The sequence below is a fragment of the Quercus robur genome, chromosome 7, assembly GCF_932294415.1.
Source record: "Quercus robur chromosome 7, dhQueRobu3.1, whole genome shotgun sequence".
NCBI classification, from domain to species: Eukaryota; Viridiplantae; Streptophyta; class Magnoliopsida; order Fagales; family Fagaceae; genus Quercus; species Quercus robur.
Window position 1 is genome coordinate 8,651,101 of NC_065540.1, and position 27,764 is coordinate 8,678,864.

At 34.7% G+C, this 27,764-nt stretch overlaps 2 pseudogenes; both read right to left on the reverse strand.

Annotated features, from left to right (window-relative positions):
* Nucleotides 1-27,764, reverse strand: part of LOC126692065 (UPF0481 protein At3g47200-like) — an 81,692-nt pseudogene that overhangs the window by 21,923 nt on the left and 32,005 nt on the right.
* On the reverse strand, nucleotides 10,024-11,403 carry LOC126692064 (UPF0481 protein At3g47200-like; annotated as a pseudogene).

Genomic DNA, 27,764 nt, shown 5'->3' on the forward strand with positions numbered 1-27,764 from the left:
GATATGACATGTAATCATGTTTCAGACAAAGATATGTTCATGAGCTTTTGAAACCTTATGTATATGATTTAAGCATATTGATGCTATTACTAATTCCATGAACATGATGTCCAAAGAAAATAATGGAAATGCTATTATTATGAAATGTTATGCAAACTATGAATTTTAGTATGATGTATAAGTCTGAAATGTTTTCAGGTTATGTCCTCTAGTGATCTGAACTCAGCCAATAGGGGTTAAATTGATGGCTTTCCATGGAAAATGTTATCTGATTAGCCATTAAAAGTAGTGAACACTTTGATGTACCCGCCCTTGTTAGGAACAGCCAACTTATGAAGGATGTCAATCGACCCCCATGGTTGATGATCTGTGTTATGATATGATCCTGAGAATCCCTGGCATTATGGGGAATGTTGGATGTCTAGCACAGTGGTGCTAGAAGCCTCCCAATTCTGTACAGACTTATCATATATGGACTAACCAAAATGTAATTTATGAACAATTATATTATATTATGATCATGAGAGAATGATTTTTGTTGGAGTGCATTATGAAAAGTTAAAAGCTCTCATGAAAAGAAAGTTATTCTTTAAAGATAAAAGTTTATGAAGTTCTATTGTGCTTTAAAGATAAAGTATCTAAAGAAAAGGTTTTAGTGTTTTATAAAAATAAAACTTCTGATGAAAGCTTATGTTAAAAAGTTATTAGATATCCATTTTTTATGAAACGTTAAGTTTTGTGACTATGAAAGTTATAATATTTTATGAGAAGAAGTTGAAAGTTCAAAAGCATGTACAAAACACCTTTGAACGTTTAGACCCCCAAAATACAACTTAACCAAAACAAGCAATATGTCAAACAACAAGTGTGCGGAAACTTAACACATACTATAATATGAAATTGGTTAAGCAACTATCTAAGCCATAACAAAATTAAAACCACAGCAGATAAAATAAAGGCAAAGATAGAGAGGAAGGAAGATGCAAACACAAAGACAACACGCGATGTGTTATCGAAGAGGAAACCGAAGTCCTCGGCGAAAAACCTCTCCGCCGCCCTCCAAGCGGTAATCAATCCACTAGAAAATACAGTTGGGATACAAGGACAGCAATAGACCCTCCAAGCCTAATCTACCCAGTGCACCTAAGCCCTCCAAGCTTCTTGCTCCAACGAGGTTGCGCCGAACCTTTTTCTTTTCTAGCTTCCCGGATTCCGCTACTAGACCGTAGCATCAACCAATGAAGATTGGCTCCTTCCTAACTGCTTCCCAGAACTCCAAACAACTGTCTCACAGAGATGATAATGGTGAGAACCACGTTTGGTATAATGCCTCTCAAGGATTTGACAATGGAGAGGAAGAGAGTAAGGGAATTTGAAGAGACTCTAAGGTATAGATTGTGGGTGAAGCAATCTGGTTTTTCTTTAGGGTTTCTCTCTCAAAATTCTCTCTGGAAGCTCTCTTTCAATCGTGGGTTAAAGGGGTATTTATACTGGAGTGGGAGAGGAATGTGAAACGTCAGGTTTTTACAAAACAGGGGTGGCTCGCGGCTTGACCTCGCGGCTTGACCAAGTCGCGAGATCCAGTCGCGAGTTAACCGTATGGCCAGTTGTCCTGTTTTGTCCTGTAGTGCTCCAGCTAGCATGACTGTTCATCTTCCAGCATGCTTGGCACGTGTGCAGCTTCTGGCGGCTTGCAGCCGCGAGTCTCTGTTTTCTTGCACATTCTTGAGCAAACTTCACTCTATCTCACTCACTACCCTTACAACAAACCCACCTAAATACAGGGTAACTAAATGCTGAATTACAAGCAAATTTGGCACGGAATAAAGCCAATTAGATGGTTGAATAAATTCAACCTTACAGAAGTTTATAAAGAAAAGTTTTGTTATTCGTTAAAATGTTTCTAATTTAAGACAAAGTTACTAATTATCTTATTTAAGTCAAAATGATTATTTTGTAATAGGAATATAGATAGATATATATATATATATATATATTGTATAGTACACCAGCCAAGGCATGGGAGAATGCTAACATGGCTAGATCTGGACCCTACACATAGAATAGCTGTGAGCAAGGAAAAGGAAAGTCGGCTGGGATAAAGGGCCTCTAGTCCATGCCAACGGCGTGAACACCTTGGGGAAAGTGAGATTTGCACCTGACATGGACACCCAGCACTCACAAAATGGAGATAGTGACCCCTTTAGTCAGAGGAATGAAATCCTTCCCTCCCATTGGTTGTGCTTAAGGTTGTCCAGTAGTTCACTAACCTACCCAAACCAACCAAGTCCGACCGACCCGAAACCTAGCGGGTGGACTCTGTTAGGTTCTAAGTACTTAGGAACTAATGTATTAGAACTCTAATTTGTATTGTTGGCAAACCATGATCAAAACAGGTTTTTAGTCTTGTTTTAGACTTGCTCAAAGTATGTGTTTTATGTAAAGTTGGAATCAAGCTGCTTCAGAATTCATTGTGCAATTCGGTCTGGCTTGATCGATCGAGAATCAGACTCGACCGATCGAAAGTCGGGCAAAATGTTTTTTCTGCAAAATTTCCAACTCAGCCCTAAGTCCATATGATGTGTAGGGTTAAGTGTTTTACTCCTAGTATATAGGAAACCCTAAACACCTTTTTATAAGGTTTTTAGAGAGAGAAGAGTGTGACTCTTAGATATTCAGGGTTTTGTACCCAAAAGCTCTCTAAGGACTTGGTTGCTCTATTTTGCTGTGTATGTGAATCTCTTGTGAGATCTGAGAGATGGTTGCCTTCACACATGCTTAGAATTATCAAGAAGGAGATTTCATTGAGAACTTGATGATCATTCGGTTGCTGCAATAAAAGCTTAAAGATACACAAGCAGGAGTGCTTGTACTTGCTGGAGAATCCAAGAAAGAAGGAGTCCGTGGTCTCGGAGCTGTCACGTGGTCGTGTCAATAAGTTTTCTACTGGTGGGTAGTAATAGGATGTTGGTGGTCTAAGTCGCTATTGTAAAACTTCGATTCTTTCATAGTGAATTCAAGTTTACCTTGAGGATAGCTAGGTTAAATTCTCTCCAGGTTTTTACCAGTGTGGTTTCCTGGGTTATCATATCTTTGTATTCTTTATATTCTGCACTTTACATTGATATGATTATATGATTATGTGTTAACCTAGATCTGAAATTTGGACTAGGTAATCACTTGGCTAATTAACTAGGTTAATCCAATTGTGTTTTAAGGGGTCTAAAAACATACAAGTGGTATCAGAGCAGGTTAGCTCTTTTGTTTTAGATCTTTTGATCTAGGAGCTGATCCTTGACCCCTGTTGTCATGGATAATTTGAAGTGTCTTTCTGATCATATTTCTGCTCATGTTTCTGTTGATCTTATTGATGCCTATGAAACTCTCCATAAAGAATTATTGAAATTTATGAAAATTGCTAAGAGATTCAAGGAAGAGTTAAAATTGGCTAATCTTGAAAAAGAGGAATTGGTTGTTAGATTAGATGAATCTAATAAAAAGAATGAATTTTTGAGAAATCAAATTTCCTCTCAAAATGAGAAGATGAAAAGCTTGGAACAAGAGTTAGTTGAATCTAAAGCTAAAATTGAAAATTTGACTAATACCAAGCCTACTGTTGATACCAGAAGTGTTTCTGTTTCTCTTAAGCCTAAAGCTGAGAAAGTTTATATCCCTCCTTTCAAGAGGAATAATAAAGAAAATGCTTATTTTGCTAGGTTAGACAAAGGTAAAAGTTCTGATGTAGACACTAAAGTTTCTAAACCTAAGTCTAAACCTACTGTTAGAGAGCATAATAAATCCGTTTTTGTACCCACCTATCACCTTTGTGGTATTGTTGGTCATATTAGACCAAATTGTTCTTTGTTGAGGCAAAAACCAAAATCTGAGACTAGATTTGTTATTAGGAATACTGATATTCCTAAATTTGTTCCTATTTGTCACTTTTGTGATGTCTTCAGTCACATTTGTCCTAATTGTCATAAATTGAAATTTAAGCATTCTGTGTTTCAGTCTAGGATTTGTGATGATATTTCTCCTGCCATAAGTCCATATAAATTGTTTCATATTCTTTTGAAAAATGTAAGCTTGTTGGCTTGTGAAAGGAATTTGCAGAATTTTAGTCTTTCTTAGAAAATTGGTGTAATCCCTCAAATACACTCTGCTTCTCATGGATTTTCACCTACAAAGCCAAAGACTTGTGTTATATGGGTGAGAAAAGATTCTCTAAGGTGAGTATTGTTTTACTTGTCCCTGATTTAATTCTTTCAATTGTTTGTGGACGTGTTTTGTTTTTGTTTTTGGTTGTTTTGTTTTTTAGGTTGTTTTTTATTTTAAAAAAAAAATCCAAAAACATTGAAAATTTTCAAAAAGACAAAAATGTTTTATTTTGTGTCTTGTTTTATTTGTTTTTTGAGGATTACATGAATTATGATATCTCTCTCTTGATTTAGAACATGCTTGACTTTGTAGAAAAACTTAAATAGTATGTGTTATATAATTGCTAAGCTATTTCTGATTTTGTGTGAGTATGTACTAATTTGTACATGTACTCAAGGGTTAATTAAGAAATTGATATTTCCTGTTTGTGTACCTTCTATAGCTTAGTTAAGCACTGTCATGCATTGCATTTGCATTGTTCATTTAGCATAATGTGTGCTTTTTGTTTTTGGTCATAATTTTTTTTTACCAAAAAGATTTTTGTGTTTTGTATTTCACATCTTGGATTTATAATCAAGGATTGGCCATATTATCTTTACATAACATGTTTATGTACCTTGTTTAGCTTGGATGATCTTCTTTTATTGCACTTTACTAGTTTGAGCTTTGTAGTGCATATTGTGTGGAAGATGTTTATAGTTTTTGATCACTTTGTCTTGATCTTGAAGTCACATGTCTTTGACTGTCGGATTTGAACCTTTTGAGAAAGGCATAAATAACCATCTCATCACTGTTTACTAGCCAATCATGAACACCTTAGTGCATATCATAAAATTTTGTACCCGAGAAAGTGTAGCACATGCACAAAAAGAATATAAGGTGTAACCTCAGTTTAAATGTTAAAATTGGTGTGTACATTATTGAAATTAATGTTAAATCAAACAAATAAAATTGGTGTGTATATTATCCTGGCTATTTTAATAAGTTTCTGGTCAAATAAAAATTAGTGTGTACAATATGAGGCAAATCAAGAAACTTACATGATTACAAGCTTGTTTTCTAGGAGATGTGAGAGTTATATGATGTAACTCTTTAGGTGATAATCTCTTTCAAATTTATGTGATGAATTTTGTAGAAATTGTGATTGATTTCTATTTACATATCACCTCACATGTATTTCAAGATTTTGCTAGTTGCACACACTACACAAGTTACTCTTTGCTAAACTTGGTATATGTTATTGTGAGTGATTTTGTTTTGGCCATCCAAGATTGAAAATTCCTTGATTTTGATGCAAAATGTGTTTAAAGTTTGAGATTTGAGGACAAATTGGTTGAAAAACTTGTTTTTGGAAGATTTGGGTTAAATTCAAGGGTTTTTGAAAAACTTTTCATCTCATACTCATGCATTTTATTCATAAAATATTGTGCTTTGAGGAGTTTCTGCATTAAAATGCTCTGTTTTTCAAAAAATTGATTTTTCCAGATTTTCAATCGATCGAAACTGTCTCTCGACCGATCGAAATTGCAATAACAATTTTTGGTTAGAATTTACTTGGCTCGATTGGTATTCGATCGATCAAAACTGAAAAATTTTCAGTTTTTAAATATTTGACCAATCTATTCTTTTGCATCATTTATGTTTAGGATTCACATGCATTGCATTGTTTTCTATATCCATCTTGCAGTTTTGCAGTCATATCTCTCATTATTTTCACACATACCATGCATACACTTTGCTAAATTAGGTACTCAACTTGATTTAAAAATTGATTGATTAATTTTTGAGTCCTTGGTACATTTTAGTATATGCTATTTTTATGTGTGCACTGCAAAAAATATTTTTCTTAAGAGATATGATTGATAATCAATGTGTAAATATTTTCTCTACTCATGCAACTGTTTATGGGCCACATAGTGTCAAGTTTGCATTTATTGAAAAAGAGAATATTTTTTTATGTGTATCCTCAACTTAGTTTTTAAGTTTGGTTTGTGTGTCTTTATTTTCCCCACCTCCAAAATTTTCCTCAAAACTGTTTTTCCCAAAACTTGTTTTGTTTTTCCTATTTTTATAGGAGGAGAAGCTTGTTTTTAACCTTTGTTCTTCATAGGGGGAGTTGTCTCTATTTCCTATAGAGTTGAATTGTTTTGTGTTCTCTTCTTTCTCTATTTTCTCTTACTCTGTTGCGTATGTTTTCTGTCTATCTTCTAATTAGGTAGTCTTTGTCAATACGTGACAAAAAAGGGGGAGAAATAGTTGATATGTGGGAATCCTATTTGTTATGTTAGGGGGAGATACATTGTTATCTATGTTTCTTGTTTCACTGCTCATTGATTTATATTTATGAGTTATTCATGATATATGTCTTTGTTTTGTGTTTTGTGAAGTTAAGAATTTATTTTTGTTTTACTTGTATTTTCCACACATGCGGTTATGCGTTTGTTAAGTGTTTCAGGAAATATACAGGTTGATTCAATCATGCTGCTGTCTACCCTTGCAACTGATGGATAGTAGTTAGGTTGGATTATTTTGTAATGGGCATTATTTTTGTAAAGGGCTTTTACTTGTAACTTTGAGCATTGTGTTTGTGTTTTGTCACGGATTGCCAAAGGAGGAGTTTGTTAGGTTCTAAGTACTTAGGAACTAATGTATTAGAACTCTAATTTGTATTGTTGGCAAACCATTATCAAAACAGGTTTTTAGTCTTGTTTTAGACTTGCTCAAAGTATGTGTTTTATGTAAAGTTGGAATCGAGCTGCTGTAGAATTCATTGTGCAATTTGGTCTGGCTCGATCGATCGAGAATTAGACTCAACCGATCGAAAGTCAGGCAGAATGTTTTTTCTGCAAAATTTCCAACTCAGCCCTAAGCCCATATGATATGTAGGGTTAAGTGTTTTACTCCTAGTATATATAGGAAACCTTAAACACGTTTTTATAAGGTTTTTAAAGAGAGAAGAGTGTGCCTCTTATATATTCAGGGTTTTGTACCCAAAAGCTCTCTAAGGACTTGGTTGCTCTATTTTGCTGTGTGTGTGAATCTCTTGTGAGATCTGAGAGGTGGTTGTCTTCACACATGCTTAGGATTATCAAAAAGGAGATTTCATTAAGAACTTGATGATCATTCAATTGCTGTAATAAAAGCTTAAAGATATACAAGCAGGAGTGCTTGTACTTGCTGGAGAATCCAAGAAAGAAGGAGTTCGTGGTCTCGGAGCTATCACGTGGTTATGTTAGTAAGTTTTCTATTGGTGGGTAGCAATAGGATGTTAGTGGTCTAAGTCGCTATTGTAAAACATCGATTCTTTCATAGTGGATTCAAGTTTACCTTGAGAATAACTAGGTTAAATCCTCCCCAAGTTTTTACCAGTGTGATTTCCTGGGTCATCATATCTTTGTGTTTTTTATATTCCGCACTTTACATTGATATAATTATATAATTGTGTGTTAACCTAGATCAGAAATTTGGACTAAGTAATCATTTGGCTAATTAACTAGATTAATCCAATTGTGTTTTAAGAAGTCTAAAAACATACAGACTCGAAACCCATGGTCGGCCGGATTCAGGTCTGTATCTTACAAAAACCGATGATTCGGGTCAAATAGCGGGTTAAGGAATTAAAAACTTGTATTACCTTATCTGACCAATGGTTTCACATTTAAAAATAAAAACTTCGATTATTTCTGGGAGAACATGAATAGAGACAAGAGGGATTGGACTAAAGCACTAAGTTGTTTAGTGTTACACTCTAAGTTTCAAATCAAAAGCACTGAGTTGCTAAAAGTGATTGGACTAAAGCACTAAACTTACACAATTACACAAAATAAAATCAACCAAAACTCAACAGAAGATTCAAGACGGCTAAATTTCAAATCAAAATCAGAGTTCCACTTCCCCATGCCCATGGCTTACTCTTTACTCCTTAGACTTAGCCAGTTACCCTCAGCCTCAAGGCCTCAACCCTCATCTCTCTCTCTCATAAATCAGCCTTCTCTTCGTTCTCTCTACTCTCTAGTCTCTTTAGTCTCAAGGGTTGATTTCAAAATCTTTCTGTTTTATTTTGAAACAAACAAGTCCTTTACATCAAAATCTTTCTTCTCTCCAACAGACCAAACCCTAGTTGCTGGTTTCTGCTACTGTTGCCTCACACCACACTTGACACCACCACCTCACTTTCTTTCCACCATGGGTCTTCTCAGTCTCTCAGTCTCAGCTTCCTAGTCTCAGATCAGGTAAATTTTCTTCCTTTTTCATCCCTCTTTTTCCTAGTCTCAGTTTCGGCTTCCTTTTCATCTTGTTCAAATGATTTAAAACTTAAAGATTAGGGACCAAAACTGACCAAGAGATTGGATTCAAAGATGAAACCCTAATTTTTTTGATTTGATTTGTTGGGTCAAAGACCTGATTTATCACTTTTCAAAGATGGACCCCTAATTTAAGTATGCTCATTTGTGTTATCATTTTTCAAAGACTTGAGTTATCACTTTTCTGAGTGTGCTTTGTGTTTATTTTCGTGTTTACTCTTTACAGACAGACATTATAGTTAGTTTGTTTCATTATTTTAGTGTGCTTTGTATCTACCCAATTTTACTCCTTGTTTTTTTTTTTTTTTTTTTTTCTATGATCAATATACCTATATCTTCACTGTAAAAATTAAAAAAAATAATAATAATATTTATTAATATTTGTTATTTTCTAGAAATTTTGCAAGTATGGAGGATATAAGAAAAAAATGTAATTTAATAATGAATTTGTCAAAATTCACATCCAATAAAGAAATATTGAGTAATGTTATAGTCTTAGGCTACAACCAAGTTTGTTGCCAGAATTGGTCTTATGGTTCTCTTTAAAAAGTCAATATATATAATATTTATTAATTTATTAACTTACCTTTTAATTTATTAAAAAATAAAATACCTCTCTTTTATTATTACCTTTTAATTTATTAAAAAAAATACAATACCTCTCTTATATTATAGATTAAATTAAATATGGTAATTTTGGAAACTTTGTACCTTTTTATTTGAAAGACAATATATTATATGATGCCCCCTTAAATAGTTCAATTTTCTAAACTGGCCAACAAAACGAACGGAGTACAATTATAAAATCGCAAAGATATAGTCACTAAGGGCTTTCTCTTTTAAACATATGCCATGAGACTGAATCATGTAAATCTCCTTACTTAAACTCTCAATATCTCCTCTCTCTACATCTTTCATTTATTTTGACATGGTATTAAAGCTACTTTTCCATTGCCCTTCACTAGATTTTAAGCAGCCCATCGTTAAGTTCGCTTGGTTCAACTGTTAATCGTCACTGTTCAGTTGATAAGCAACCATTATTTTTCTTCAAACAAGGCACTTTCCCATTTTATTTTTCGCATGCATTCCAATTTTTGGGTTTGTTTTCTTATTTGAGACTTTTAGTTCACACAACTTAGCCAGTCACACAACCTTTTGTAAATGTGTACAACATTTATTTAGCCCATAATTTATGATTCACGATGCTAGTATAAGAAATAACATCTTTTAACTATTAAACCTACTTTCTCTAATGCATGCGTGGGATTGGGATATCATAGAATTGATCATAGTGCGAGTAACATCCTTAAGAGTATATGACATATACACACAAATTAGCATTTTGTATACGGTCTGTCTCACATTCTCACTTCATGTTGGCCTCGCAAGCACAGAGCTAACCCTTGAGGCAAGATGGGTCTATTACAAGAACTCAAAAGTTACACAACAAATTACAAAAATTTTCACACAATTACAAATCCATGATCCTCTTAAAAGTATGATCGTGACTATAATTAAACATGGTTTAATCAATGTGTGGAGAGAAAAGGAGGCTCATTATCATTTCTTAATTAGGAGGATTCACATAGTCTAAGAATGTGTAAAAATTCTGTGTAAGTGTAAGAAGCAAGAGCACAAAGGCAGCCAATGCAGAAATAAACGACCAAGGGGTGTCAAAATACCTATTCTTGAAGCCTGCCCACTGTACATGCCAACTATTCTGATAATAGTCGTGAACATCATTGAACAACTTCGACAAATAACACAAATCAATATCAAACGCCACATCCTTACCCAAATTGTTGATGACCCGAGCAACCTCGGCCTCGGTCCCAAAGTAATTCTCGATTATGTTGCAATCACTAAGGTACTCCACGTCCTTAGGTGTGTTGACAAGGCAATCCAAAAATGTAGAGTAAGTAGTAAGGTGCTTAGAGAACTATTGTGACATTGCTCGAATGCCACGCAGTTTACCAAGAAAGATGTCATGAAATCGTCGATGGTTATAGTAGGCATCTCGATCACACCATGATGGAATTTCACAACCAAGAAGCTATCTTCTTTGCCTGGATTGAGACAAATCCCCGAACGACGTAGCTTCGAGACACAGTGGATGATATGTGTTGGTATGTTGCCCCTCTTTGGCAATTCTTGATGGGGTGGGATAAAACTTGAGCGTACCAAGTCAAGCAAATGCAAGCCCTTGAGATCTTTGTGACTCTCTATGATATCTTCGCGTCTCTGAATTATGTTGTTAAAGAATCGCAAAGCAAGCAAGGACAAAGATGGACCAGACTCCTCGTTAGGCATTTTTGTAACCTCAAATAAACGATCCAAAACAAAAAATGGAATCTGATTTTCAAGTCGAAGAAAGTCCCTATAGAAAAAAGCTATTATCCAAGCCATGGTGACTATAGGGTCATCAGGCTCAAACAGTTTCGGATTGTTAACCTTTCGAAACAACTCTAATATAAAACAACCATCAACAACCATCATTTCAAGGAACTCATCAGGGCTAAGGTGTATGGTCTCTGAATAACACTCTCTAGCTTCTTTTTCAAGTGGTTGTATGCTTTTCAAGTAGTCCTCCAAGGTTAAACCTATAGTTTTGTTCCTAGAGAGCAAAGAACCTAGGTACCTCCACTTGTGCTCCTCAATCATTTGTAGGTGAGACTCGCCACGATGATAGGGGCCGATGGAAACGATTTGGGGTTGATACGACTTGTCGTTGATGTCCATTAGGCTCTTGGGGACTCTGAAAATGCAACATGCTCTTTTACCTGCGGCTTTGCTTAGTAACTTTGGAGTTTGGCTGATCTTCTCGTGCATCGAATCTAGGTGATCCTTGTTGATCTCCCAAATACTCACTATGTGATTGGCTTCTCCTTCTACAGAATTGGTTCCCATTGTGGATTTTGGTTTTTTAAGATTATGGTTGTGAAGGTAAAACTGGTTTGGCTATGTGTGGTGGAAGTTTTAAGAGGATCGGAAAGAGTCTGTGGCTGAAAGGTACATGTTAGATATTAGGAGAAACTGAGAGGAATGGATGGTTGGATGAAAATTTAAATCAGCTGGGGAAAAGTTTTCTTTTCCTCTTTCACTTGGTTTTGGTTTTGATATTTTGGGCAACTTTAATTGAGAAGTTCCATCCTCATTGATATGAATCTTGATATAATACAAAATTTATGTATTTGCTCTTTGTTTTTTAATTGAGAAGGTCCCATCCTCTTTGTTTTTTGTATTTTCTTGAGAATGATAGATGATAGTTTTTATAAGATTATATAGATTGTAGACTTTATCACTTTGGATGGAATGGTGGGTTTTTTTTTTTTGATGAACAAGAATTTTATTCACAAAACAAAAACCGAATTACAGAGAGGAAACAAGGGCCTCATCCTTAATGATAAGCTCAATACAATGACATATATATATATATATATATGGAATGGTGGTTTTGATTGGCATCCTCAAGACAATGACATATATATATATATATATATATATTTATATAATGTTCAATTAATTTGGGATATGATCAATCAAAGTAAAAATGTGATCAAGAAAACTTTGAAAATTATTTTAGTTAATGGTTCTCTTAGAAACTTGGACAAACTATTCATTTTAAGATAGACAGATCTAGAAATATATTTCAATAAGTCTTTTTTTTTTTTTTTTTCAAATTAAAAAAAAAAAGTAATAGTCTCCTATTAATCCATTTATCACTTTTTTTTTAATAATTTAATAACTACAACAAGGGGAGGAGCAAACCTTGATTTTTCTTATAAAGAAACCAAGTAATATCATTGTATTATAATTTATAAGATCCTTCACAAGCCATTTTAAATTAGATTTTTTATAGATGAAATTTTTAATATATATATATATATATATATTAAAAGAAAAAGCCTTTAACATTTATATAAGACATTAGGTTTCTTTTCACTTTTAGTAATTTTTTGTCTTTACATTCTAGTAGAAAACGTCATTTATGAATATTGTAGGGGTGGTAGGCCCAAAAGTACATATTTGTAAAGTATATTGGGCTAGGGGCCCAATCCGAGGACATCAAGTAGTCCAAAGACGGGTAAACACCTTTATAAGGGTCCATATTGGTAAATGGATAGTTGAAGTCTGATCACAATCAACTAAGAAGATAGTCCGAGGACGAATACTCCCTCAGCCAAGCAAGGCCGAGGTCAGAAGGTACGGTCTGACACTAAGAGCAACGTCTCGAACGATTCCACTGATGAGGATAAGTATCCAGAAGGAACAGGACAAAAGAGGCCATAAAATATCTCAACGGAAAGCTGCTACCACCGCATTAAATGTTCTACAACTAACTTTCTAACCACATTAATGTGGAAGTGATACCTGAACAGTGGTTTTCAGCCTTACAGCTACTACACAAAGACTTCAAGAAGGTGCTGATGAGATAAGAATCAACACCAACCATCTGGTCTGCACATAGAGGGTAAGGATTAAAGGAGACGAAAGTATAAAGGAAGAAGGGGGCAATGAGAGAGGGGGATCGGAAAAAAAAAAAAGAGAAACACTGTAGCAATCAAGAACCAAAATTGTAATCAAACTTGTGATAAATATATAAGAACTGATCTCCTCGGACCTTGCTAAAGACGATTTTCTTTACTTTAAATCCATATATCTTCCTGTTCTTGTCATTGGAGCCTACTTTATTGGTTGTCCAACTCATTTTAGCCCAGTTTTCCAACCCACTCTCTACAAATTCATTGTTTTGGGCTTGTTGAGCCTGAGTCCATCCACCTTTTGGACCAGGAACTCAAATCCGGTCCTTACAAATATAATTCACATTTGTCATTGATAATTTTATTTTTCATGTGGACAAACAATGATCACTTTTTTTTTTTTGACGTAATATATAGTATTGTTTTTTTTTTATTATTGATATGATAGAATTTCATCCTATAGTATTTACTTTATAATATGTATTATTTATCATCGAGACAAGATATTAATTGATTTTTTTGTATAAGTGGAACTAATAAATAATAATAATTCATAATAGGATCTTATATTGAACCGTGAAGATTTTTTTTTTTTTTTTTTTTAAGTGAAGCATAAGTTTTTTGGGCCCAATACCGTACCAAATTCTGCTAGTAAATGAGAAGTCTTTATTTTATTTTATTTTTATGAATAATGAGAAGTCTTTATTATAATTTCATCGAAACAAATTTATATTGATAGCAGATATAAGCTGGCGGAAGTGATTTTTCTTTTTTTATCTGCATTTGTTTGGTAGTTGGGGAACGTGCTAGCAACAACTCTCTCCTCATATTGCTGTATTTTTCTTTCATCTTGCTGTTTGGATGTAACAACTAACAAACTACCACATTTATTAGTTTCTTTCTTACATAAGTCTCTTTAATTAAAGGATCCACCTTGACAAACTCAACCATCAAGCGAATGTTTTGAGGAGCCCTATGTGTAGGATCTATATATATACTTACTAGTCACTAATCTTCACGATGCATCGGATTGAAGTGGACCAAATTAAACTAAAGTAGATAAAAAGAACTAAATAGGACCGAAGTGGACCGAATAAAACCAAAATAGACAGAATGAACCAAATAGGACCAAAAGGGACTGAATAGAACCAAAGTGGACAGAATAGACCAAATAGGACCAGATTGGACCGAAGTGGATCTAATGGACTGAATAGGACCGAATTAGACCAAACAGGACCAAAGTGGACCGAATAAGACCGAGCTAGATAGAATGGACCGAATACAACCAAACTAGACCATATAAGACCGAAGTGGACCGCATAGGGCCAAATGGACCGATTAGGACAGAAGTGGATAGAATAGGACCAAAGTTGACCAAATAGAACCAAAGTAGACTGAATAAGACCGAATAGAGCCAAAGTGAACCGAATATCATATTCTGAAGGGAAAGTGAGGTGGTGTACGAGCAAGGGGAGAGAAGTCAAGGTTAATGCTATCGTGGGGAAAAGAGTGAAGGAAGAGAGACTTGAAAGTTGAATGGGAGTGGTGATGGAAGAGTAGCAAGCTTGCTACATTAATTAGGGTTTTTGGATGTGGGTTTTGTTCCCATTATTTTTTAAAAAATTCTGATGTAGAAATCTGTGTTTAATTAAACCAAATTTATCCCTGACAGCAAAAAATAATTATATGAGATTAATTCAATCATATAGTTTGAAGCATTGACGATATTTTTTCTCCTTTCTTTGTGAACATGACTACTATTTAGCTGCTTTGGTTTCAAAAAAAGATTTCATGGGGGCCGAAGTTTGACCGTGTCCATTTGAAAACTATATAATACCAACCGTAAAAGTTATATGATTCAATAGTAAGAAAAAGTGAAAGCAATTTTAATGGTTGAAGAAGTTTGTAGCATATAATTCTTTACATTGGAGAGATAAATCAATAATTTTTCTCTTAATAAATATATTGCACCTTCTCAAAATATATATATATATTGCAAGACGACCATGAGAAAATTAATCCTAATGATTCATAGCTATAAATAATTATAGAAAATAGATATGAATCATGCAAGGGCATATAGCACAAATCAATAAATAATCAATATGAATACTCCAAATTAATAAATAATGAATACTCCAAAAACCCGTATTACCCGATCCGACCAATGGTTTCAGATTTAAAAATAAAAATATAATAATAAAAACTTCAGTTATTTCTTGGAGAACACATGAAGAGAGAAGAGTGATTGGACTAAAGCACTAAGTTGTTTAGTGATACACACTAATGGCCTGTTTGGAAGTTAAAAAAAGGAGGGAGAGTAGAGTAAAGGGAGGGAGAGTAATTCAATTACCTTATTTGGAAGTTTTTTAAGGAAGGAGAGGGAGGGATTTGGAAGGGTTTCAACTACCTCTAACCCCTCATTTTTAATTCCCCCAAATTAGAGAGATTTGGAGAGAGAGAAGAGTAAATAAATTATTGACGAAATGAATTCTCCAATTTACCCTTTCTAAATTAACAAAATTACAAACCGATTATATAAATAATCTTTGTTTGTTTCCTGAGAAAATTTAAGGTGAATGAAAAAAAAAATTGAATCTCACTATTTAGACGCCGCCTAATCGTGGGTCGCTTGATCCACAAACAAAAACTGATCCACAAACAAATCACAAAGAAAACCAAAGAATGTTTGAGGCACAGCGTTTGATGGATTTGCAAGACAATCCGAATTTCGAAGACCAAAAGTCATGGCTTTCAGGTGACAACGACAACAACAACAACAACATCAACATCAACATCAACTCGTCCTCGACTCACCTCCCAACAACTCACTCCTCACTCGCCCCAACTCCAAGTGGCAAAAATGTCAATCGCGTCCTCTTCAAAGACCTCGTCAAGATCATCCCTCTTGTCCAGTCCCTCATTTTACTCTCTCTCTCTCTCTCTCTCTCTCTCTCTCTCTCTCTCTCTCTCTCTCTCTCTCCTGTTTGTTTTCCGAGAATATTGGGATAGAAAGTCAACAGAACATTTTCAGTCATTTATTTTTTTGCAGTTTCCTTAATTGGGTTTTGTAAAGTAGGGGTTTTCCTTTGATGGATATTTGAAAGATGGAGAATTTGAACCCAAAAAAATGGAAATAAGTTCATTTTTTAAGCAAAGGTTAATTATTGGTGTGTGTGGGTGTGGATTATTTGTTTATTTTTTATTTCTGTATTAGTGGTATGTATATGTTTTTTCTTTTTTTAGTTTTTGGGTATATACTTTATTTTTATTTTTTTTTATCTATGCTTCTCCAAAAAAAAAAAAAATTCACTAACATATTCTAAGATTTGGATGAATGATAATCAGGTTCAAGACTTTACAAAACTGATAAACTAATCATAGACCAATGTTGCAAATCCATTTTCAAATAGGGGTAAATTTGTCTATTTAAATCATTTCCTCTCCTCTCCATCCTAATTTTTAAAACATTCAAACAAGAGGAATGGCTAATTACTCCATTCCCCCTTACTAATTTTAAAAACATCCAAACAAGGTAGAGGATAACTATTCCCCCCTACTCTCCTCCCCACTACTCTCCTCCCCTTTACTCTCCTCCCTCTCTAAACTTTCAAACAGGCCATAAGTTTCAAATCAAAAGCACTAAGTTGCTAAGAGTGATTGGACTAAAGCACTAAACTTCCACAGTTACACGCAAAAGAAAATTAACCAAATCTCATTAGAAGATTTAGAACGGCTAAATTTCAAATCAAAATCAAAGTTCCACTTCCCTATGCCCATGGCTTACTCCTTACTCGTTAGACTTAGCCAATTACCCTCAGCCTCAAGGCCTCAACCCTCATCTCTCTCTCTCTCATAAATCAGTCTTCTCTTTGTTCTCTCTGCTCTCTAGTCTCTTTAGTCTCAAGAGTTGATTTCAAAATCTTTCTTTTTTATTTTGAAACAAACAAGTCCTTTACATAAAAATATTTATTCACTCCAACAAACCAAACCCTAGTTGTTGGTTGCTGCTACTGCCGCCTCACACCACACCAAACACCGCCACCTCACTTTCTTTCCACCATGGGTCTTCTCAGCCTCTCAGTTTCGACTTCCTAGTCTCAGATCAAGTAAATTTTCTTCCTTTTTCATCCCTCTTTTTCCTAGTCTCAGTTTCGGCTTCCTTTTCATCTTGTTCAAATGATTTAAAACTTAAAGATTATGGACCAAACTGACCAAGAGATTGGATTCAAAGATGAAACCCTAATTTTTTTTTGGCAAAAAACACATTTTAGTCCCTACATTTTCAGGCGATTCCCATTTTAGTCCCTAAATTTTATTTTTACCGCTTTTAGTCCCTATCCTGAAAACGCTTCCATTTTAGTCCCTACCGTTACATCAGAAACGGATATTGCAGACGTGGCAAACGGCAAAGTTAAATAATAATAAACTAATGTCCACGTGGCTTAAATTAATAATAAAAAATGTTTTTTAATGCCACGTCAGCATTTAAATTAAAAAATTAATTTATTAATTTTAACTAAATAAAAAAATTAAAAACAGAATTAAAAACTAAAAATCTTATGAATTGAGATCTAAGTGTGCCTTGAACAAGAACAACAAGAACACAAATCCAAATCCAGGAACACAAACCCATAAATTATTTTAAAAAAAAAAAAAAAAAAAAAAAAAAACTAATCAAAGCCAGAAATTCCAATCTCAAAGCCAACCCACAGCCACAAACCCACTAATCACTATTTCCAAACCCAGCTATAGTAAACCAAAATCTCATCACCCAAAAAGTAATTCTTTTAGACAAAAAAAAGAAAAAAGTGGAACAACAATGAAAACAACAACAACAACAATAATAATATCTGCACTAAGACACTGTAAAATCAGATCGAAAATTATGACAAGCAAATACGAATTAAGAATTACTTCGACATATTCCAACATTTTTTTTTTCCTGAGCTAAGATTTTCGGAAAGTGATCTTTCAGCAGAAACGACGCCGATTTCACATGTTCGTGAAATGTGAAGAAATTTTACAAAGAAAAATAGTATTTAAAATTAAAAAAAAAAAAAAAGAAAAAGGAAAAACCTTGGACTTGAAGTTGGAGGGGTTCAACTGAGGGACTGGAGAAAAGGGTCCGTACAATGCTTCAAGGAAGGGATGTTGAGATTGGCGCTGGGCAGGCGAGATCGGCGAGGTGGGATGTTGAGATCGGCACTGGGCAGGCGAGATCGGCGAGGTGGGCAGGCGAGATCGGCGAGGTGGGCACTCGACTCCATAGCCTCCGACCCCATACCTCGTCGATCTCGCCTACCCACCTCGCCGATCTCGCCTGCCCAGCGCCGATCTCTCTTCTCCCTTTCATTTTTTTCTTTCTTCCTCCACTCCTCACCGATCTCGCCTGAGTTTTTACTTTCTTTTGCCGATCTCGCCTGAGTTTTTCTTTTGTGGCTGTGGGTTAATTTTCTTGGCCTGGGTTGTTGTGGGTTTTATTTTGGTGGTTGTGGGTTGGCTTTGAGATCGGAATTTCTAGCTTGGATTAGTTTTTATTTATTTATTTATTTATTAATTTATGGGTTTGTGTTCTTGGATCTGGATTTGTGTTCTTATTATTCTTGTTCAAGGCACACTTAGATCTTAATTCATAAGATTTTTAGTTTTTAATTCTGTTTTTAATTTTTTTATTTAGTTAAAATTAATAAATTAATTTTTTTAATTTAGATGCTGACGTAGTATTAAAAAACATTTTTTATTATTAATTTAAGCCACGCGGACATTAGTTTATTATTATTTAACTTTGCCGTTTGTCACGTCTGCAATATCTGTTTCTGATGTAACGGCAGGGACTAAAATGGAAGCGTTTTTTAGGATAGGGACTAAAAGCGGTAAAAATAAAATTTAGGGACTAAAATGGGAATCGCCTAAAAATGTAGGGACTAAAATGTGTTTTTCGCCTTTTTTTTTAATTTGATTTGTTGGGTCAAAAACTTGATTTATCACTTTTCAAAGATGGACCCCTAATTTGAGTATGCTCGTTTGTGTTATCATTTTCAAAGACTTGAGTTATCACTTTTCTGAGAGTGCTTTGTGTTTATTTTTGTGTTTACTCTTTACAGACAGGCATTATAGTTAGTTTAATTAATTATTTTAGTGTGCTCTGAGTGTGCTTTGTATCTACCTAGTTTTATTCCTTGTTTTTTTTTTTTTTTTCTATGATCAATATACTTGTATCTTCACTGTAAAAATTAAAAAATAAAAATAAAAAAAGATGAATCCCCAATTTAAAAAAATGAAATCCAAACACATTTTTATTTTGCTTATCTGATTGTATTTTAATGCTCATTTGTTTAAGTCATTTTGCTTTCCTAACTTTAAAAATTGAAATCCTAATTTTATACAAGAGTTGAAAGTTGTTCAAGTAGGCTACTCTTTTTGCTTTCTTTTCAAGGTCGAATCCCTAACAACTAAGAGTTCTCTGAAGTATCATTTCTCTTCTGATGTTTCTCTTTTAACTTCTTGTTATTGTTTGTTTGTTACTTTTGTCATTGTTTTTGTTGTCTCTTTGACATATTGTTGTTGTTGTTGTGTCACTTGTGTGTGTTCTTGTTACTGGGTTAGTAGTATCATTGTTATGATAGTTTGCTAATGCTTAAATTTGATGTCTTTAGGTTATGGAACCCTTTAGTGATGCACCCCCTTTCCAAACAACACCCACTACCCAAGCTGAACCCGCTACCCAAGCTGAACCTACTGCCACTCCAACTAATACTGAAGCACTTCCACCTAAACCTAATGGTAAAGCCAAGGTGAGTGAGATAGCTGCTGATTGTGGTAATAATAAGAAAAAGTCTACTACTTGGGATCATTTTGAAAAAAGGCAAAAAACCCATTTTAGTCCCTACAGGTTCACCTGATTCCCACTTTGGTCCCTAACTTTTTTTCCACCGATTTTAGTCCCTATCCTGGAAAACGCATCTCGTTTTAGTCCCTGACGTTACATCAAAGACGGAAATTGCACAGCTGGCAAACGAAAAAAATTAAAAATATTAAAATAATGCCGACTGTGTCCACGTGGCTTTCCACGTCAGCCTCTAAATTAAAAAAATTAATTTATTAATTTTAACTAAATAAAAAAATTAAAAACAGAAATAAAAACCAAACCCAGCAAGAACAACAAATTTAAAACCCAGCAAATTTAAAACCAAGAACAAGATCAACAAAACACAAACCCAACAAATTTAAAACCCAAAAAATTAAATTCAAACCCATATTTCAAACCCCCACACCACAAAACACTCCGGAATCCACCATACCCACGGCTACATCACACCCACACTAACATCGGAAGATTGGAAGCGTGTTCGTTTACCCGTCATTGCAATTCAAGGGCTTCCAATCGATTTTGAGCCAAAAGATCGGAATATCGCCGCACTAGTTCTTGGTCTACCTCGACGCCGATACAAGCGGAGTGGGAGGAGACGACGCGAGTCGCCACCAGCGAAGATTGATTCTTCCTCATGGTCTTGAAGCGATATGGCGCAAGAGGCAGCGAAGAACGTAGAGCCAGAGAGAGCTTCACAAAGATGAAGACGAAGAACAACAACAACAACGCTACGATTCTTCTTCTTCGATGAGTTTCATACAGAGAATGAGCAAGAAACCCAAACCCACCAATCTACAAAACGATTTCCATGACCAAAGACCCAAAACCCAAGACCCACGATCTCCACCATGAAAGCACCTCCATGCAAACCCACATCCCAGGCAAACACGAGCAAGAAGAAAGCAGCGTCGGCTAAGAGAGGAGATGGTTTTGTTGTCAAGTGAGGTTGATTTCGTTTGGGTTTGATAGCTTTGAATCTGAGGTTGGAGGTGGTTTGGTTTCAACTCTAAGGTTTGGATCTGAGGTTTGTGTTTGGTTTCTCAGAAAGTATAAGAAAATTTGGGTTTTGAGTTTTAAGTTTGGGGGCCGAAAATCTGGATTTGATTTTTGTGTTTGATGTTTTGGTGGTGTGGGGGTTTGAAATATGGGTTTGAATTTAATTTTTTGGGTTTTAAATTTGCTGGGTTTGTGTTTTGTTGATCTTGTTCTTCTGAGTTTTAAATTTGCTGGATTTAAATTTGTTGTTCTTGTTGGGTTTGGTTTTTATTTCTGTTTTTAATTTTTTTATTTAGTTAGAATTAATAAATTAATTTTTTTAATTTAGAGGCTAACGTGGAAAGCCACGTGGACACAGTGGGCATTATTTTAATATTTTTAATTTTTTCCATTTGCCAGCTGTGCAATTTCCGTCTTTGATGTAACGTCAAGGACTAAAATGAGACGCGTTTTCCAGGATAGGGACTAAAATCGGTGGAAAAAAAAGTTAGGGACCAAAGTGGGAATCGCGTGAAAATGTAGGGACTAAAATGGGTTTTTCGCCTTGAAAAAATAAAGATTAGTGAGGTTCAATTTAAGGCTGTTTGCCATTATTGCCCAAAAAAAACTTATCGTGTTAATAGTAAGGGCCATGGTATTACTAATTTATTGAATCATGTGACAAACTCTATTAAAAACCCTAATAAAGATACACTTAAAGGGCAACAAACCTTAGTATTTGAACCCAAAATGAATAGGGAGGAAAGGTTTCAACTTATACCAACAACCTTTACTGTTGAGGCTTCTATGAAGCTGTGATGCCCCAATTTGATTGATTGTGTGATGTGTGTAGGTGTGTGATGAGTCCCACATCGGGTATTTACTGGGTTGAACTGAGCTTTATTAACAACTACAAGGAGCCTCAATTGTGACTAGTCCTTTTGAGGTTTAGCACAGATGTGGTTAGCGTTTTTCCTTGGATCATTACATATGGTATCAGAACCAGCCCAGTAATCCCTTGTGGACTCAGAGACACTACCCCACAAAGTGGGCCCTAATGAGGACGTCAAGGATTTAAGTGGGGGAGATTGTGATGCCCCAATTTGATTGATTGTGTGATGTGTGTGGGTGTGTGATGAGTCCCACATCGGATATTTACTGAGTTGAACTAAGCTTTATTAGCAACTACAAGGAGCCTCAATTGTGACTAGTCCTTTTGAAGTATAGCGCAGATGTGGCTAACGCTTTTCTTTGGGTCGTTACAAAGGCACTCGCTGAAATGATTAAAATAGATAAGTTGCCTTTTAGGTTTGTTGAAGGGTGTGGGTTTTAAAGATATTCAACAACCTTACAACCAAAGTTGCAAATTAGGGATATCCCATCTCATAAAACTGTGGCTAGGGATGTAGTTGGCATTTATGGTGTTGAGAGAGAGAAACTAAGGGAAGCCTTGAAAGGTCGTGGGGTGTGCCTTACTATGGACACATGGACTAGTATTCAAAATCTGAATTATATGTCCCTCACATGTTATTTTATTGATAATGATTGGAACTTACATAAAAGAATTCTGAATTTTTGTCAAGTTGAAAACCATAAGGGGAGACTATAGGTAAAAAGATTGAGATGTGTTTGCGTGAGTGGGGTGTTGATGACATATTCACCTTGACAATGGATAATGCTTCCTCTAATGGTGCTACCATTAAATTTTTACAAACAGTAACTAAAGATTGGAAGGGGACTGTTTTAGAACATGAGTTCTTGTAGATAAGGTGTTGTGCACATATCCTAAATCTGATTGTGGGGGATGGTTTGAAAGAAATTGATGCAGTGCGTGAAGCGGTGAGGTATGTGAAGTCCTCACTAAATAGAAATCAAACTTTTAAGAGTTTTATGGAGAGATTAGGTATTGAATCCAAGTGTTTACTAAGTCTAGATGTACCTACTATGTGGAACTCTACCTACCTCATGTTAGATACTACTGAAAAAATTTGAGAAAGTGTTCCTAAGAATGAACTTTGAGGATGATAGCTATTCTTCATACTTTATGAACAAGGAAAATAGTGGTGGTTTGGGATCTCCTTGTGGGGTTAATTTTCAAATTGTAGGAAATTTATGGGTTTCTTGAAACTTTTTTACAATGTAACAAATAAGTTCTCCAGTTCTTTGTATGTTACTTTAAATACCTTCTTTAATGAGATGTTTGTGATTCAAGAGAATATTGCTTATTTAATTAAATATCAAAATCATCTCTTGAAAAACATGGCAACTAAAATGGAAGCTAAATTTGAAAAGTATTGGGGAAAAGGGGATAAAATTAATCAGCTTTTATATGTGGCTGTGGTTCTTGATCCAAGAAAGAAAATAAGGTTTTTGAAGTTTTCTTTTTCTGAAATTTATGGGGATGAAGTAGCTGATGAGATGGTTGATTTGGTGAGGAAGACCATGGATAGGTTGTATGATTATTACTCTTGTGTTGATTCACCAAATGTGGTAGTACCAAGTGAGAGTGAGAGGATACACATAGAAGGTGATACAATTGGTCATATGTGATGGTTAATTCTCGATATGAGCGTTTCTTAGAGGCTAAGAAGTCTATAAAGTGTAGCAATGAGATTGAAAAATATTTGGCTGAAAATTGTGAGAGTAGAAGGGATGTGAATTTGAGATTTTTGGGGTGGTGGAAAGCCAATTCAGATAGATACCAAGTGCTGTCCAAAATGGCCAGGGATGTGCTGGGTGTACCTGTTTCTATGATTGCTTCTAAATCAGCATTTAGTACCGGAGGGCGCATATTTGATCCATTTCAAAGTTCACTCTCTCCTCTCATGGTTCAAAATCTTGTTTGTGCTCAAAACTGGCTGCAAGCCCATGTCCTAATTTCTTTTCGCAAGTCAAAGGATGAGATGGAGGCCTTGGAGGATGAATTTCATGACTTAGGTAATATGTTTAACTTTCAAACTTCTTGTCTATTAAGTGTTATTAAATGTGTCAAATACTTGAGCAAAATTTAATCTATTGCCTCAATTTTTTCTTTTCTAATTTTGAATCAAGCAACAACAGCAGCAAGTTCTAGTTCCTGCTCAAGCAAAGGTGGTACGCGTACCACAGTTAGTATTGATTAATGATCGCTGACCGGGTATGTTTCTGGCCTTGTAATTTTTTGGACAAATGTATAGCTTTTCTAACTATACATGAACTCTTGCTTATAAAAGGAAAACTAAGCTACTATGTAGGCTTTCCTTTCTATAAGTAATGGACTTGCACTATAGATAATATAAGTAATGGACTTGTTAACTATAGATAATAGAGTAGTTCTTTACTGCTTTAGGAAAACTATTTTTTGGAAATACTTATAGTATTTCATAATTGTAACTAATTATATATACTACTGGGAATATTGCCTACCGCCTTGGTGGTTTATTGCCTTACAAACTTGTGCAGTAACCAGGGCTGGCACTTCCACTAGGCCAATTAGGCAATTGCCTAAGGCCCCCAAGTGGAAGGGAGGCCCCAAAATTTTAGAAAAGAAGGGGTAGTAGAAAAAATAAATAAAAATTGGTTTCAGATGAATAAAAAAATCCGACTCTTTTTAACCAAAAAACAAAATTTCTGTTATACCTGGTTAAACATTAGTAGCACAAAAAAAAAATGGTCCAAATAAAATCAATTGTCCCAAAAATAATATTATTATGCTCTAGATAAACCAAAATTCAACAAAATAAACTACAAATCCGGTCTAAAAAATTAACCACAAAACAATCAATAATCAAAACAAATAAAAAACCTTAGATCCTTAAAATTTTTACCTTTCTTTTTCTCATTCTTGCTCAATTTTTTTCTCTCAACTCTTGCTCTCCACTCCCACTATCAAGGCCGGCCCTAGACCAAGCTTCCTCCAATCTCATCTTCTTCTTTTTTTTCCGCTGCTACGTTTGGGTTTTGATTCTGCAGAACTAAAGAATGGCTAAATGGGCTTTGAATTTTGAGGTACTTGGATTTCTGCTTTTCTACCTTTCTCTAGACTCTTCTTTAGATTTGTTAAAGACTTAAGTTTTCTCTGGGCTGCGGGCTGGACATTTCACCACGTTTGGGCCTTCAAGCTTTTTTTTTTTTTTTGTTAAGCCTGGTTTTTTTTGTGTTATAGGTGCAATAGGATTTGTTTTAGTTTTTTTGTAGGTGCCATCTTGGCAGGCATCTTCTTGGCTAGGTTGGGGCGCTGGGCTTGTACAGCGTTGCGTTTAATTTTTTTTTTTTTAATCTTGTGTTTATATATATATATATATATATATAAAATTATTGGTACTATAATGAATAAATCTTTATTTATGCAGGTTGAGATTGCTAAAAACTTATTATTATTCAGTAAAATTACAACAATACTTTTTATATAAATCAGGTTCTATTTCTCATTTGCTCTACACTTGAAAGTTATTTTTTATTTTAGTCTTTATAAATATACTGTTTGATTAGAAATGGCTACTAGAAAATATGCATCCGGATATGAAAAACTTAAAAAAATAATAATAATAATAATAATTGAGTCTCAAAAATGATCAATGGATAAATTTGTTATTAGTAATAAACAAAATATAACACAAAATTTAGATGAAAATATCACAAATGAGCAAGAAATTCACCAAAAAGAGTTAGAAGATAATGAAATGATACAATTGCAAAATAACAATGATGTTCAATTTTGCAATACAACAAATCTTGATAATGAACTTTAAAAGAATTTAGAAGAAAATGAAAATAATGATGAAAATGTCACAAATGAACAAGTTCACCATAATGGTGTTCAACTAGAAGAAAATGAAAATAATAATGACATGTTGAATTATATTCCTTCAAATATTTATGATCCAAGTAATTGGAAAAATATTGACACAAAATTAAGAGATTTATTAGTAGAAAGAAAAATAGATTTTAAATGAAATATATTATAATATAAAAATATTAAATAAATATTAATTTAATTAATACATAAGTATAAAAAATGCCCAATTTTAGTTCTCGCCTTAGGCCCCAAAATGTATAGGGCCGGCCCTGGCAGTAACTACGTTCTCTGCTGCCTTTATGGCTTACTATATATATATATATATATGGAATTATGAAGATGTTCTAGTATTTGTAGCAATGCTTGCTGCTGTGTGGTTCTGGAAATTTACTTGATGTGTGGAATGGTTGGTAGGTTTAATATGTGTTCAGATTAACTTTTATATGCCTGAGTTTTCTTGAGACAATTTTGAGGTACTACCCAGTGCCCAAGCCCTTAGGCTTAGGGAATTTGGAAAATATTTGTTGTAATGTGTGGATGATTAACAAGTGGTAAAAAAATGGCATTTTGTGCGTTTTTATTTGTTTGATTAATGCTCAGGTTTTACATGCTATTGATGTTTAACATGTGGTAAAAAAAATGGTATTTTGTATGTTTTTATTTGTTTGCTATTGTGCCCAGGTTTTACTTTATATTTTTGTGTTCCCAAATGTCAATATGTGGGTTCTGGAAATTGGCAAGTATAAATTTGGACTAAAATTGTTTCAAGTAGAGCTTGAAGGCCCATTTTAAAGGGTACTGGCCTACTAGGAAATATTAATTTGGACAGATTCAAGCAAAGCTTGAAGGCCCATTTTATATATATATATATATATATATAAAAGAAGTAAAAAAGAGGGCCAATCTGATATAACAAGATTCAAAAACTTTTAAATCCTTGTAATTTAGAAAGCCCAACAATTTTGGCCAAAAAGGCCCAAAAGAATTTAATCCATGAGAATCTACAAATTTAGCCCAATATATGGTCCAAACCCGCCAAATCATTGAATCCGACCCGCCCCAACCGATGACCTAACTCAGCGAGTCTGACCCGTATTTCGATTGAGTGCAGGTCAACTTTCTAGCAACCCAACCTAATCAGGTCGAGTACGAGTTAGGCCCAAACCCGAGCCGACCCAACCTAAAAGAATTTAATCCATGAGAATCTACAAATTTAGCCCAATATATGGTCCAAACCCGCCAAATCGTTGAATTCGACTCGCCCCAACCGATGACCTAACTCAGCGAGTCTGACCCGTATTTCGGTTGAGTGCAGGTCAATTTTCTAGCAACCCAACCTAATCGGGTCGAGTGCGAGTTAGGCCCAAACCCGAGCCAACCCAACCTGTAGACAGCTCTAGTTGTGCTTGTGCTGGATCACTGTTGGGGACACGTGCATTGCTCTCATACCCCCTGATGTCCCTTTTCTTGTCCAAGGTTTGCTCCCCATGTAGTGGCAGGGTCACCTTTCACACCAATATACTGACCTTGGTGTGCCCTTCCAGCCACTACGTAGTACAACAGTTGTATTAGGTTTCAAATTGGGGAATCATAATATGACATCTGCCCTGTACCCAGCAACATTCCTCGGACTATAAGAGGAACATGTTGCTGAACTATTAGGGTAAGAACTAGGAAAGAACAATAGAGAAAATGGTAGAAAGTTTGTAAGGAAGTGAGACAGAGAAAATGTCCTTCCTTTAGTGAAAACATCACCATTGTATAAGGGAAACCTCCATTTTTACATAATACAAAAGCTTGATAGAGCAAGGGATATTGATCCTTGCTCACCCATGGTTTTTTTCTCCCTTTCAAATGGTTTTTCCACATACATCCCATTGTCATCTTATCTTTCCTTGCATTACTTTCTTTTTCTCTCGACATCATGATGTCAAAGCTACCATTTTTATTGTTTTCAAGCTTTTTCACTGAAATGTACTATTAGATAGCTCACACACTTTCCACATGAGTTTTACAAATCTAACTTGCACGTACATATAATATATATATATATATATATATTCAATATTATATTTGGTGACTTTGTAAGAAATTAAAGAAATTCAGTCTGAAAGGTTTTGTAATATTATTCTGATAAGAAAAATGAGAACAATTATTTTCCTATAAAATGTGTACAAGTTATTATTATGAATAGT